The sequence below is a fragment of the Sinocyclocheilus rhinocerous genome, unplaced genomic scaffold (genome assembly GCF_001515625.1).
Source record: "Sinocyclocheilus rhinocerous isolate Xijiao unplaced genomic scaffold, SAMN03320098_v1.1 scaffold474, whole genome shotgun sequence".
NCBI classification, from domain to species: Eukaryota; Metazoa; Chordata; class Actinopteri; order Cypriniformes; family Cyprinidae; genus Sinocyclocheilus; species Sinocyclocheilus rhinocerous.
In genome coordinates, this window is record NW_015644625.1 from 483,090 (window position 1) to 489,089 (window position 6,000).

Below are 6,000 nucleotides of genomic sequence, written 5' to 3' on the forward strand. Positions count from 1 at the left end.
AGGAGACCACCGCCGAGTAAACGAGTGTGAACAACTGAGCCGTGCGTAAATGTGATTTAAATCACCTCGTTCTGTCACTTCCACTGCTGTCAAGGTCAGACGTCCTATTGTATCATGTCACCGTATCACTTACAACGTCTTCACTTAAATCATCCCAGGGATATAAATCTCATTAAACGCATCCAGGCTCACACACACACACACACACACACCTTAGAGAGAGGTAGAGAGAGAGAAGAAGTGATCGTTAAGGGCGTCTTGTGTCTTGTCTGGCACTGGGATGTCTGGTTGTCTGACGCCTATATCCCCACTGTTTCATTATGATAGTTGGGCTAACAATAGATCAATAAGCATTGCTATTGCATTGAATTGCATCGTCAGACATAAAACTGCATGCATTGAAGATGCATCATCATTTGCAACTACAGAGTATTCATGAGGCTGCGATTAAAGCAAGATACTCTGCAGCTGTTCAAATCATCACAGCTCAGGTTTTGCCTTAAATACAGCCTGTGTCTAACACATACAGTGGGTCCTTGTGTTTAAGGCATCGTGGAGTAAAACACACACACACATACACAGAAAGCCTGAATCGCAGCCATATTATACCCAGCCTCCCAGTGCAGTAACCATGACAACAGGATGGCTGGGAGACACTGCGCTCTCTCAAAAGGCTTCGGCTGGTGCTTTCTTCCTTCCAAAATAGACCCCAGAAGCTTTTCAAGAGCACCTCGTCCTCCATATAAAACAGAAGAGGTCTCTCTCTCTCTCTCTCTAGCATTTAAAACCACCCAGACCACACATATAACCTGAGAACACGTTGCAGTTTCATGCATACCACAGAGAAAATATCTGCCGGCATTGCAAACGCATGCAACGTGTAAGCTTTAAATGTGCATCAAAGAGCAAAAGCACTGACGTGAGCATACAGTCCGTTTGTAATGCATTGCATGCGTTAACCCAATTATAAGCGTCCTAGATGAGTATATGATATATATAAGATACTCACCTCCAAAAAATTGCAATACAAATTCCTCCGGAAAATGAAGCAATTTTGGCAGCGCGCGCGTCTTGTCTCCCTATATCATCCGAGCGGATCGATTTGCTGTGTTTAAGGCGGAAGATGTGCAAAAGGCTTATCAGAACCGAGTCTGACACCTGCCGTTTCCTCTCGCCACCGCGTGGACAGCGCACAGCGACAGAGAGACCGACCGGCTGCGCGCGAGAGCTCGGTTGTGTGTGTGAGTGAGCGCGCGAGCTGCGGCGGCTGTCTCGTGCCCCCGCGACGCGCTGGACGAGCAGCACTTCAGACTGTTGCTCACAGTCTTTCCACATCAATAATACATTATAAAGCACAATTCACGCGCACTGGGGGGTTCTAAGAGAATATTCAGACTCATTCGTCTTATATAAGCCATCATGACAATTCAAAATCAATATGACAGGGGGGAAAGGCATTTTCAAATAATAGTGATTTACATTTCGACAAAATTTAGGGCATTGGAATATGAGCAGTTGATTTGACATGTTTTTACTCTATGTTTACAAATCAAAATGTAAGTGTGTGTGTGTGTGTGTATATATATATATATATGAATACATTTTAATATCTCTCAAGAGATATATTTAGGCTATATGGAATTTGATGATGGATAATATAAACGATCACAATTTATGATATTTATTATCAATTTCTCCATACAACTGAAAAATGTGTAAATATAATCTGCCTTTTTGAATATCACATAATATTATAAATTACATGCAAAATCCAACAAAAAAGCATGTTGAAGTGTATCATAACAGTCTTTTCTGTTACCCTGAGACAGTAATAATAGTAATAATTATTATTAAATCATTATAAAAAGTACCTCTGATGGTCTTAATTAAGCAGTAAGGAGACGCCATGCTATACTGTGAAAGAGTCCCAGCTAAAGGTGTTCTTATATTCTTACACTAACTAGCCTGTAAATACAATAAATGGGATCATGTGACAATTGCAATTTAGGATGCTGTATCTGTGTATTGTTAAGTCAGTGGAAAAGCAATGGTGTTGAAACGTCACTAACTCAATAAAATCTAGTGATTGGGAGCTGTCAATTTTTGATGAACCCATACATTCGATTTTAATGGACAGGTCTCTCCTGTTTGTGTAATTAGCATTTTGCTCCAGAGCATAAAAATGAGCCAGTGAACACCCACACTGTCATCCTGATGTTCATCCAAGGAGAAACTGGAAAGGAAAGCGGTATTAAAGAGAGAGGGAAAAAAAGATAAACATAGCATTCACCTGTGCTAATGATACTTCAGGGACCTGAGGGTGGGTTTATGGGCTCTGCTTGTGTAGTTAAGTGAGAGAAAATGAAAATTGTGGGATCAGGACCACTACAACAGCAGACCCCCAGACACTGTCAATCTTAATCACTTATTCATTAGACTTCCACCCTCTTCCTCAGCCATCCCTTCATCCCATGGGATCCGGTGAAGGCAGGTTGGGGGCGGGTGGGACATCCCGGCTCGACAGCAGGAGGAATCCTGAAGGAGTGTCCGTGTTGGGAATGTCGCAGGAAGGTGGAGTGTCCTATACAGAAATGGGGGATGAGAGGAGACAAAACGGAGGTGTTTTCTGGGGGGGAAGGGTGAGAATGGAAGAAAGGGGTTATAGTGCTTAAACAGATGGAAATTATTGTACCATGGATGGATGGATAGACAGATCATTCTAATGCTGATTTGCTGCTCAAGAAACATTATTATCAATGTTAAAAACAGTTGTGCTGTTTAATATTTTTTTGTGATAACTGAGATACATTTTTGAATTCTTTAAAGTGTAGAACATCCAAAAGAATATAATTTATTTGAAATAGAAATCATTGTAACATTATAAATGTCTTTACTATCATTGTTGACCAGTTTAATGCATCCTTGCTGAATAAAAGTAATAACTTATTTAAAAAAAAAAAAAAATGTAATGTAAATTATATTCTGCTGCACTATATTCTAAATGTACATATGCACAGAAAAATCCATTCTGCTGTGGATTTAAAAACTCTTTTTGTGCATATTCACGTGTTCAAAAGATCACTGGTTTTCATCTTCTCAGCTAAAGCCTCTCAATAATTGCTTCTCGAAGTCTTCAATTTCAGACTATTAATCAATTTACCTTTTAAGGTACGGTCATATTTACCACTGCTTGGCAAAATTTAGTAAGTAAAATCCAGTCATTTCAAAGGGAACTGGTGAAGATTTGAAAAATGAAGAATAAAAAGAAAAGAAAAGAAAATAAAAAGAAAAGAAATGTAACTGTAATCAGTTAGAGTTACTGATGAAAAAATTAATTGTAATTAAATTACAGTTACTTATGAAAATGTTAACAATTACAAAGGGGTTTACATCTGAATATTTTCACACACATAGATTTGATTGATTTATTTGCCAAATATGATATTTAGAAATATTCTAAAATATGAGACACCAATGTTTCAGGGGATTAGGACACAGAATAGGACACATGCTTATTCTATAATTGTTTTATTTCCTAGTTGGGTTCATGTATATGCTTTATTTTAAGATTAACTGGTTTTTTTTCAAAGCATTTTTAGATGTCATAGCTATGCAAAGATTCAATTTCAAAAACAGCATCATAGCTTTTAAATTATATCTTGTTATGATTTTCAATCTGTATTTAACCTCAGAATGATCTCAAATTAAGTCTGATTTTGTGGTGGCTGTGTTTTCAAAATAAAATATTATATTCTTAATTGAAGTGATGACCGTAATCAGTTTTAAATACTACTGTAATGTTAACCTTGCCTGGTTTAAATGTTTCAAAATGATTAACAGTTGAAAACATTAGAAATTTAGAAAAGTATTCAAAAAGTAATTCAATGTTATCAGTTACATCACTTTAAAAAAGTAATTGAAATAGTTACACTACTTATTACATATTATATAGGGTAACTTGTAACCTGTAACCTATTACTTTTCCAAAGTAACTTTCCCAACACTGCACATTTCAGTATCATAAAATGATGATCCATAAAAAGGCTGTTTGAAAGCAGTTAAAGGGGTCATATGATGCGATTTAAATTTTTCCTTTCTCTTTGGAGTGTTACAAGCTCTTGGTGCATAAAGAAGATCTGTAAAGTTACAATGACTAAAGTCTCAAATCCAAAGAGATATTCTTTATAAAAGTTAAGAGTCAACCATGCCTACCTAAAACGGCTCGTTCTAACACGCCCCCACAAAAATAATGTTCTTTTTAGCAACATCATATGACCCCTTTAATTATGGTTAGTTCATTTGCTTTTGACCTTTATTTAGTTGTAATTATTCATTATATTTTGTCACATCTAGTCCCGCTTTTTTTTAACATGCAACATTTCACAGAGCAAGGTTAAATATGATGCACATTTACTCGCCAGTAACAACGGATGATCAGTTTCTTTAATCTTGGGCAGAGGAATTGCATAATTTAAGGGAGAGGAGGATATGGGTGATGTTGAGATGCTGAAGGTGAACGGTTGCTGGGGTGCGCTGGCATTTTGGCTGGTTCATGGAGTGAAGGTTTTGGTTCAGCTGTATAGTGTCAGCCCAGTGAACAGGAACCAGTCATCCCTTGACATTTGAAAAGCCTGACAAGACCATAATATCTGCAGCACTGCAAAGAATGTGTGTGTGTGCTATATAGTCTAATGCAAGATCTCCATCTACACAATCTATTAAAGTCAAGACGATGTGTACATTATCTGAAGAAAACATGAGTGGCGCTTACCTATGCAAAACTCACCGCCATCGTGGTTTTATCATCCATTTGCTTAGAAATGTAACAGCACACCGAACACCGAATGATTTCATTTGAAAAGCTTCTAACCCTTAAAGTATCAACAATAGTTAATAGTGCCTTAGCAAGCACCATTAAGTATGACAAATCTGCTCAGTGTCCCCTTACGTCTTAGAGGTATTCAAGGCCGTTTATTTCATTAAACACTTTTAACAAGTTTTGGATGAGAAATGTAGCATTTGATGGGTTTAAACACCTCCTTGATCTGCTGCAAATTACTGCCAGGACGTCTGATGACAGAAATGTCATACTTAAATGTCAGAGTGTTTAGCCATAATAGAGCAAACCGCCCAAACAAAGGGCCTGAGCGTTTATCTCGCCGCCACTGCTGCAATCTCTACACTTTCATTAGGCAAATACAATACCATCTGATCACTCACTGTTCTGCTTTGTTCCGTGTGATTTCCTTCTGTGTAAGAGTGGGTTTGAGATGGCACAAATGCCTCTGTGCACATGTGTGCATCACCCTGACTGCTGACTATGCTAAAACAAAAGAAAGATACAGCAAAAACGTGGATTAAACTATTGTACCTCTATGGCGTTTTGTCTGTGTGGATGTCTGCTGCAATGTTTCATTAGCCCACTGTTGCCACCCTTTATTTGAACATGCTGTCTGTGTTTGTTTGCTGCAATGATCAATAGAATATATATACAGTATATATATATATATATATATACAGTGGTGTGAAAAAGTGTTGGCCCCCTTCCTGATTTCTGCTTTTTTTGCATGTTTGTCACACTTTAATGTTTCAGATCATCAAACAAATTTAAATATTAGTCAAAGATAACACAAGTAAACACAACATGCAGTTTTTAAATGAAGGTTTTTATTATTAAGGGAAAACAAAATCCAAAACTACATGGCCCTGTGTGAAAAAGTGTTTGCCCCCTAAACCTAATAACTAGTTGGGCCACCCTTAGCAGCAACAACTGCAATCAAGCATTTGCGATAACTTGCAATGAGTCTGTTACAGCGCTGTGGAGGAACTTTGGTCCACTCATCTATGCAGAATTGTTGTAATTCAGCCACATTGGAGAGTTTTCGAGCATGAACCGCCTTTTTAACCCTCATGTGGTATTCGGGTCCTTTTTGCTCTGAAAATTTTTTCTTTTTCCCGAAAATACTAGTTAATGTTATCGCATTGGACTGAAATTTTGTG

At 37.7% G+C, this 6,000-nt stretch overlaps 1 pseudogene; it reads right to left on the reverse strand.

Annotated features, from left to right (window-relative positions):
* The window catches only part of LOC107758526 (PH and SEC7 domain-containing protein 2-like), a 39,202-nt pseudogene extending 38,042 nt beyond the window's left edge, over nt 1–1,160 (reverse strand).
* Between the last annotated feature and the right edge of the window lie 4,840 nt (nt 1,161–6,000).